This window comes from Fundulus heteroclitus, chromosome 3 (genome assembly GCF_011125445.2).
Source record: "Fundulus heteroclitus isolate FHET01 chromosome 3, MU-UCD_Fhet_4.1, whole genome shotgun sequence".
In the NCBI taxonomy this organism is placed as follows: Eukaryota; Metazoa; Chordata; class Actinopteri; order Cyprinodontiformes; family Fundulidae; genus Fundulus; species Fundulus heteroclitus.
Window position 1 is genome coordinate 3,405,338 of NC_046363.1, and position 9,203 is coordinate 3,414,540.

A 9,203-nucleotide genomic window follows, 5' to 3' on the forward strand; every position below is an offset into this window, starting at 1 on the left:
ATTCAGATCTGCAAATGTGTACTGAGATTCGCAAATGTGTAGATCAATCTGTAAGCACACACAGAGACACTTGTGTCTGAAGTGTTTTTGCTTCAAGACCCAGAAATACAGACAAATCATTGGTTACAAGTCAAGCGGTGTTTCGGTTGGCTCTCTTTACACACGTGATTTTTGCTACTGTTCTGCCGCGTGAGATGCACAAATGCGTAGAAGGATTTGTATGCGTATCTTTTCGATTTGTGTCCCCTTGCGCAGACTCACAGGCTCAAAGGCTCACATACTGCCCTGAGCGCAGGCTCACAGGCACACAGGCTGCCTCTTCCGGCTGTGGGAGGTCACGTGACTTTCAAGGATTTTACCAAAGCGTTTTGTTTCCAGACGGCTGATAAGGCAACTTGTTAAAACTATATAACTTTCTCCCTTTAACGGCAAAGGTTTCTTGTTTTAATGAGAGACTTATCTTGCTAAAACCAGATAATTGTCTCATCATAACAACGCAACATACCCCGGCATCAGCTCGCGGGATATTTGAGTGTCATGGAGAAGAGGCGAGACGGAGGGGCGCCTTTTATTTCTTTTTAAAAAGTCGTCATTTGTCGGAGGAATGTATTTCTGCACTGAGGAGTGACAAGGTAAGTCGTGCATATACAGCAAGTCCTTTACTTGAAATTTTATTAATTCGGCAGTTATTTATATTTAACAACTATGCTATGGAAACAAGTTGCAGCCCTGTAGTACAGTCTCTGGCTCTGTTTACACGGTGAAAACAGGTTTGCGTTGCCTTTGTACTCTCCATTTACACACTACAAGGTTTAACTGTTGCTTAGGGGGGCTTTCAGCTATAGCTGTGGGTTTATTTACAACAGTTTGCAGCCGAAACAGTCCTCCGCGGTGCCAGCCGCTGTTTTCTTCTTCTGGGCAATTTGACCCGGAGCTTCAAAAATCACCGCACTACTAGTGGTGCGGCATGGGAATTACACCGTTTAAGTACTCTGTAAACAGGGCCTTTGACTGCAGGTTTGAGCAATTAAACATTGATCCAGTCTAACCTTTAATCACAATTTTAAACAGTAGCTATTCTTCTTCTGATGGGAATTCTGTAAAAGTACTTTTTAAAATTCCCATAAACAAAAACATTTAGGTAGGAGGACCAGGATTAAGATGGCTACATTAAAAATACAGCCAGAAAATCATGAATGTTCTCTTTTGCATCTTAGAATGCCTGTGCATTTAAATTGACACAAAATTTAAATACTTGAAAACTTTGAATTTGGAATATTTAGATTCTCACATTTAGCAGAACTAACGTGCTCAATTTTTAGAAAGAATACATTGTTATTTTTACCTTTTTGTTTAAAATAAAAAACTTGAAAGAACGATAACAAAATCTCTGCTGTGTTTACAGGTTGGCATCTCTAAAGCTGAATACATGGGTGGTGCTGTCCAAAAGTTACTGCTGGATATTTTCTTCCAGCAGTAACAGAGGGGGTACCACAGCCAGAATTCATATCGACATGGAGACAGAGAATGGTACAATGAAAGACATTCAAAGATTTTTGCGTCTTGATGACAGCTATCCTGAAAACTACTTCATTGTGGGATCCAGCACCCACAGCCAGCACATCAACAGCCAGTACTGGATGAACCTTTTTCAAAAACTGAAGAATACAGATTACTTTACTGGTGACTTCTTGGATAAGCAGCCAATTCTGCTCACCTGTTTAAATATCACTGAGGTATGTTTGAATGTAAAAGATAAATACTATATGATATATGCTTTTAAATATGGAGTATGTACTTTAAGAACTTGTTTATTTTCTTGTCTTTCAGGAAGAACTCTTAAAGTGGTTCACTTATGGAACATAATTCGTAAGATTAGAGATACTATTGCTCCAAGTTGCCGGTCCTACATGATGTATACCCTTCCATGGCTTTTTGGTGAACAAGACAATCTCAAACAGGTTTCTGAGCAAGCGGCGGAAACTTGCACAGTCCAACGTCTTCAGAGGACCGTTCACACGTGATGAGACAGTTCGAAGTATCATACCTTCTGATGACAGAGAACTTTCTTCATGCACCGTCCACACATGATGAAACAATTGAGTTATGCTTATTTTTAAGAGCTAATATACGCACAAACCTGTGACACGTGTGATATTTTCTTGTAAAAAAAGAGTTTGTGGAGCAAATGACCTTGTGAGCCTGTCCAGAATGAACCTGTCACTTTCCCACACAGTCAGAATTAGGCAGCTGCAGACCCCACAACCCATAAAGGACAGGCAGTCAAAGAAATACAGATGGAGGGGGAAAAAACAGACCTCTGTTTTCTTCGATTCCCATGTACTTAAAGGTTTCATCATGATGTACATAACTTTTTGAATTTTGCTGCTAGGTTTTATATTTTCTGTGATTCTTGTTGTGTTTGACAGTAAATATATGCTGCTACATATATTAGGACAATAACAAGAAATCTAACTTCACATTTGCCTTGTAATCTGTCATGTAGGACAAAATGTTTAAATGACATGTACTGTAAACCCCTCCACTGCTCCTCATATTCAAGACATACTTTTTATATTTATAACAGCAAGACTTATAGTTCTGTTACTGAACACTGAGACCCAAGTTATGTACTGTTTCACAATGACGATATGGTCGAATGATATATGAAAACCTTTAATGAATCTTTGGTAAAAACCCATTACAAAATGAAGTGTTATGGTTTGTGATCAAACCAACTCGTTCTTTCCTTAGAAACATAACATTATACTCCAATGTTACATCAACTCACAGAAGAACATACATTAAAAGTACCTTTAACAAGTGCTCTGAAAGATCCTTTTGAAAGGAAGTTTTCTACCTCCAGAAGATGACCAAACTAGAACATGATCTATGAGTATTAAAAAGATCAATACATGGATCTCAAAAATGAACATGAGAAAATCCTTTTACATACAACAGACAAAAGTCTTTGTTAGAAATCTGGGCACTATTGCACTCAAAGCATTTATCAATTTTACAATCAACTTTGAAGAATATAAAAGAAAAATAATGCCCTATGGAAAGAAAAGGAAAATAAGTACAGTTTAAACACATGCTTCAGAATTTTTACCTTAAAGAAGCTTTATAGCAACAGCAATAATTTGACTTCAAAACTTGTATTTCACAATGTTGTTGGAGTAATCTTTTTAATCAGTATTTTTGCTCTATATCTTTGTCAGCAAAAACAAAAGCTAACTGACTCTATTGTGGCTCACTTCCATATGTTCCTGAAAACATGACCATTTTGAGTCAAATGGTAAACTTTCTTTTGAAATATATTACATAGTGGTATTACCTGTAACCAAAAACATTTTAGATCAAATTGGACTTTTTCCATGAAGATTTGCATGAAAAGAGTTTTTCAAGCAATGTCTGTCGAAGGACACCTCTTTCACTTTTCCCTTGGAACTCGAAGGAAAATCTCCAGGTGGCAATTCTGTCAGCATAGGTGGGAATGTAGATGACCAAGCTCTCATCATCCATGCTTGCTATAGCTGATATGTCTACAAGCACAATGAAATTATGGTTAATATAAAAAAGAAATAAACTAAAATGACTCTTTTAAGCACACAATTATTAATCTTTACAGCAGAATTTATGATTGTATGCATGACATGTTTTAAAAAAAATTAAGCTGCTTATCCGTATCTCTATCTTTTTGTCAGCCTATCTCATTAACATCCATGAAGAACTTTTGCAGTCAAAGGCCCTGTTTACAGAGTACTTAAACGGTGTAATTCCCATGACGCACCACTAGTAGTGCTGTGATTTTTGAAGCTACGGGTCAAATTGCCCAGAAGAAGAAAACAGCAGCTGGCGGAGGACTGTTTCGGCTGCAAACTGTTGTAAATAAACCCACAGCTATAGCTGAAAGCCCCCCTAAGCAACAGTTAAACCTTGTAGTGTGTAAATGGAGAGTACAAAGGCAACGCAAACCTGTTTTCACCGTGTAAACAGAGCCAGAGACTGTACTACAGGGCTGCAACTTGTTTCCATAGCATAGTTGTTAACTATAAATAATAACTGCAAAAAATAGATCAAATTCCCATCAGAAGGAGAATAGCTACTGTTTATAATTGTGATTAAAGGTTAGACTGGATCAATGTTTAATTGCTCAAACCTAGACTACAATGCAACAATGTTGTTGATTAAGATTTGTTTTCTTTTCTGAGTAAGTTTAAAAAGACATCAGAAAAAACAAATGCAACAACTAATAAACTGAGAACAGTTGTGCCTTGCTGCCAGGTGCTTTTATTGATAAATTCTGATATTAACTTTTGAATTTGCAGCAATAATAATCGATTATCAGTTTTTGCTTTTCTCCTTATTAAAGCACATAGCAGTAGTTGACTGGGTTTATTAATGGATCTGATATAAATAGCTGTCCTTTACTGGCTTGTGAATAGTCACATTAGAAAGCTCTGTATTCATCACTTTGTTTTGACACAATAAAATATGGATAAATGTAGCTTTATCTAGCCTCACTTTTATTGTGTAGAATACACATACTTTTAATTAGCCTTACCAGTGTCGAATTAAAATTTATTTTAATTACATTTAATTCAAATACATAAAGGCATAGGTACATTAGCAGTCACAGGCCCTGTTTACAGAGTACTTAAACGGTGTAATTCCCATGCCGCACCACTAGTAGTGCGGTGATTTTTGAAGCTCCGGGTCAAATTGCCCAGAAGAAGAAAACAGCGGCTGGCACCGCGGAGGACTGTTTCGGCTGCAAACTGTTGTAAATAAACCCACAGCTATAGCTGAAAGCCCCCCTAAGCAACAGTTAAACCTTGTAGTGTGTAAATGGAGAGTACAAAGGCAACGCAAACCTGTTTTCACCGTGTAAACAGAGCCAGAGACTGTACTACAGGGCTCTAACTTGTTTCCATAGCATAGTTGTTAAATATAAATAACTGCCGAATTAATAAAATTTCAAGTAAAGGACTTGCTGTATATGCACGACTTACCTTGTCACTCCTCAGTGCAGAAATACATTCCTCCGACAAATGACGACTTTTTAAAAAGAAATAAAAGGCGCCCCTCCGTCTCGCCTCTTCTCCATGACACTCAAATATCCCGCGAGCTGATGCCGGGGTATGTTGCGTTGTTATGATGAGACAATTATCTGGTTTTAGCAAGATAAGTCTCTCATTAAAACAAGAAACCTTTGCCGTTAAAGGGAGAAAGTTATATAGTTTTAACAAGTTGCCTTATCAGCCGTCTGGAAGCAAAACGCTTTGGTAAAATCCTTGAAAGTCACGTGACCTCCCACAGCCGGAAGAGACAGCCTGTGTGCCTGTGAGCCTGCGCTCAGGGCAGTATGTGAGCCTTTGAGCCTGTGAGTCTGCGCAAGGGGACACAAATCGAAAAGATACGCATACAAATCCTTCTACGCATTTGTGCATCTCACGCGGCAGAACAGTAGCAAAAATCACGTGTGTAAAGAGAGCCAACCGAAACACCGCTTGACTTGTAACCAATGATTTGTCTGTATTTCTGGGTCTTGAAGCAAAAACACTTCAGACACAAGTGTCTCTGTGTGTGCTTACAGATTGATCTACACATTTGCGAATCTCAGTACACATTTGCAGATCTAAATACAGATTTGTGGATTTTTTACACATTTACAAATCTCTGTACACATTTGCAGATCTGAATACAGGTTTGTGGATTTTTTACACATTTGCAAATCTCTGTACACATTTGCAGATCTGAATACAGGTTTGTGGATTTTTTACACATTTGCAAATCTCTGTACACATTTGCAGATCTGAATACAGATTTGTGGATTTTTTACACATTTGCAAAACGGATTACACACAAGTAGTTTTACACATTTGCAGATTGTTGTACAGACACTCAAATCTTCTCACACATTTACAAATCCCACTGCACACGCACAAATCGAGATACAGACACACAACTCTCCACACACATTTGCAAATGTTAAAGCTACTATTTTAGCCCCATAAATACCTCACCTGGAATTTGAGCTTCAAATTAGTAGAGCCTCACCAAAATTTAGCAGTTATAGTATAGATTTGAAACAATGTTGCCTGATTAGATAAGGCTATATTTCAGCTGCAATATTTTTGCAGTTTGTAGATAATTTGGCAGTTCAGGCTGCTGGTGGTGTAATTGTGTGGAGAATAATTTTGGCACATATTGTCCTCTTTTACTACCAACTGAGCATTGTTTAAATGTCACAAACTACCTGCATATTATTGATGACCATAACTTTATGACCACTGTGTAACCATCTTCTCATGGTTGCTTCCAACAGGATGATGCACCATGTCACAAATCTTTTTGAATTTATTTCCCACAAAAAATAATACAGTATGTGACAAAGTAACTCTTATCACTGCCATTCCCATAAAAAGCAGCTTTTAACTTGGACTTTGATACTGTCTAGGTTGGATTTCTATCTCAAGTTGAACCTCATGCTGAAATGTCAGTTTTCTTTCTCATCATAATCCTCACCTCAGCATCACTGCCTCCCTCCTGCTCACTCCTCTACAGAAACCCCATGACATGACTTAATGGTATAAAAGACTGATCTCAATGCAAAAAATATAACATTTTCTAACAAGAAAAAGTCACATACATGTAACCCTATTGTTTTAAAAGTTGTCACTGTCCACCAGTGCTCTGGGTTCTTAAGGATGGCAGCTGCTACCAGGTAGGATCTCCTCAATACAAAGAGTATTGTTTGGTAAGAAACAGCAGTAGGAAGTGAAATATAAAAGAATATCTACTTTAATGAGTTTTGAATAGCCATGATGTTGAGCTCCATTAAGAAGGAGAGGAAGAGCTACATTTAGTTGTTAATAGCTGTGACTTACAAAGACTATTTAGTTCAGTTCTCTGTGTAAAATTAAAATTCAGTCAGGCAAACTTTAAACAAAGGACTGTTTAATCCCTCAGAAGTAATTCAGGTTTGACATCTGTGTTCTTGGACCTTCATGCTTTTCTATGAGCAGAAAATAAAAAGCTTAAGGCACAGAAAGCAGCTCTAAAGACCCCTGGGCAAAGAACTGAGTAGTCAACAAAAACAGACATAATTCTTTTGTTAAAGGGTATGAAAAGGAGGTTCTGGGATGGAGGGGGATAGAAAAAAGCAACCCCTTGGGTGTGAATTATTTCATAAACGGCAAACCATAGCAACAACATGAGAGGCTGATTGCGTGTGTGTGTGTGTGTGTGTGTGTGTGTGTGTGTGTGCGCGTGTGTGTGTGTGTGTGGGGGGTGGGGGGTACTTTGAGGTGTGACATAAACATAACTGTGCACAAACAGAGTGCATCCAGCTAGAAGGAGCTAGGACAATGAAGCTTCCAGTAGCTACACGTGTCAGGATTAAAGGGACAGTTCCGAATTTTTGGTAGCTTGATAAGTTTCCTTTTTCAACAATGGATGTTTGCAATTGCTTTAGCGCATTTTAAAGCTTTGTGGTGGTCTAGAAAGTAACTTTAACCACAATCAATTTTAATTATTTATTAAAATTATTATTATTATTATTATTGTTATTATATGGTATAATGAAAATAACAAAGGTCATGTGTATTTTTCTGCCAGAAGATGGAGACAAGCTCATCACCTGCTTTAGGTGGTCAGAGCTGTGTGCTGCCCATATCTATTCAGCTCAGTCTGGAGCTAGAGACAGCTTTCCTGATCTAACTAAAGTGATCCTGTCCACATATATTGTTATAAAAGCACCATCATTGGGAGTGGTGGCCTAGAGGTTAGAGCAGAGCGTTTGCATTCTGAGAAGGCTGCAAATACCCGGTTTTAACCCTTTAGACTGCCACTAGGCATCCCTGAGCAAGCTCCTGTCTCTGAGCATTGCTCCCTGGGTGCTTTGAGCAGTTAAATGATGGGTTAAACACAGAAGTATTAAAGTTTTGGACTTTCTAGACTAATTAGTTCAGTCCAATCCTCAGTCGAGAGGCAATTAGCTCAGACCAGCTCCATCTGCTGCCACTAATTAGAGTCAATTCTGCTCACCTGGTTGCCTGCCTTCATATACCTGCCTCACGCACCCACTCACTACCAGAACATCTTGTCTCATTGCTTTTGCCTTGAATCCTACCAGTTCCTGTGTGCTCAGCCTGCTGGACTCTGTGTCTATGCTCATTATGAGCCCCACTGATGTTTGCTTCCAGTGTCGGCGTGCTGCTCATGTCTGCTTTGCTCCTTGGGAGATCCAGCCTGTCCTGGTGGTTCCTTGGCCTGTGTCATCTACTAGATGTAGATAAACCTTTTAAACGTACTCTGTGTTGGCTGAATTAAGGGTTCACAGCTACAAACGTGACAAGACAAATTTCACTGTAATGCATTATTACAATGACAAAATTTATTTCTTAAAAATTATAGAAGGAACATCTCTTTATGAACTAAAAAAACATGTTCATCAAATCTAGTATACAACTTTTTTTAATGCAGAACTGCTTTGGATCAACATGTGGTGAGATTACCTGGTTTCATTCTAATGAACAGATTACAAGCTAGGACTATATGAGTTTGATGGTGTCTGAGTTAATGAATTCATTGAATTGCTCATCATCCCTTCATCAGGGATAGCCATGGAAATGCCATCTTGTCTTTATGGTAGTATTTCTTATAAGTTAACCACCGTAAAACAGAAGAATCGTGAGTGGATGAATTCAGGTTCAAGATGGTGCAGTGAGTCACAATCATTGTTTTAAATGGGCCAGAAAAAACTGCTAGAATTTTATTCTTCCACTATCCAGGGGATAAAACACTTCAAAAGGCTTGGATAAATAAGCTGCAACCAAGAAATTACCTTCAAAATTTGGGTGACTGCTTGTACAGCAGCCATTTTGAAAATGGCACATTTTATATAAAAGAAAAGCAAATTAAGAGGATGGTGTCACAGGGAATGAGACAAAAAGAGGCTACCTCTAGCACATATTCTAACAATAACTTTCTTCTTGTCACTCTTCCAGAAAAAAACACATTTGTGCAGTGCATGACTAATAGCTGTCGTGTGGACAGAGCCCCCACCTGAGCTGTGGGTCTCTGCAGTTCATCCAGAGTCACCATGGGTCTCTTGGCTGCATCTCTGATCAGTGCTCTCCTTGTTTGAGCTGTAAGTTTAGGTGGACAGCCTTGTCTTGGTGGGTTTACTTGTGCGA

General features: G+C 38.5%; 1 long non-coding RNA gene across 1 annotated transcript; it reads left to right on the forward strand.

Moving 5' to 3' along the window:
* Positions 1-584: 584 nt before the first annotated feature.
* Positions 585-2,343, forward strand: LOC118557728. Its single transcript, XR_004927963.1, has 3 exons — positions 585-632; positions 1,406-1,736; positions 1,831-2,343. It is a non-coding gene; the product is annotated as an uncharacterized LOC118557728 (long non-coding RNA).
* The last annotated feature ends 6,860 nt before the right edge of the window (positions 2,344-9,203 follow it).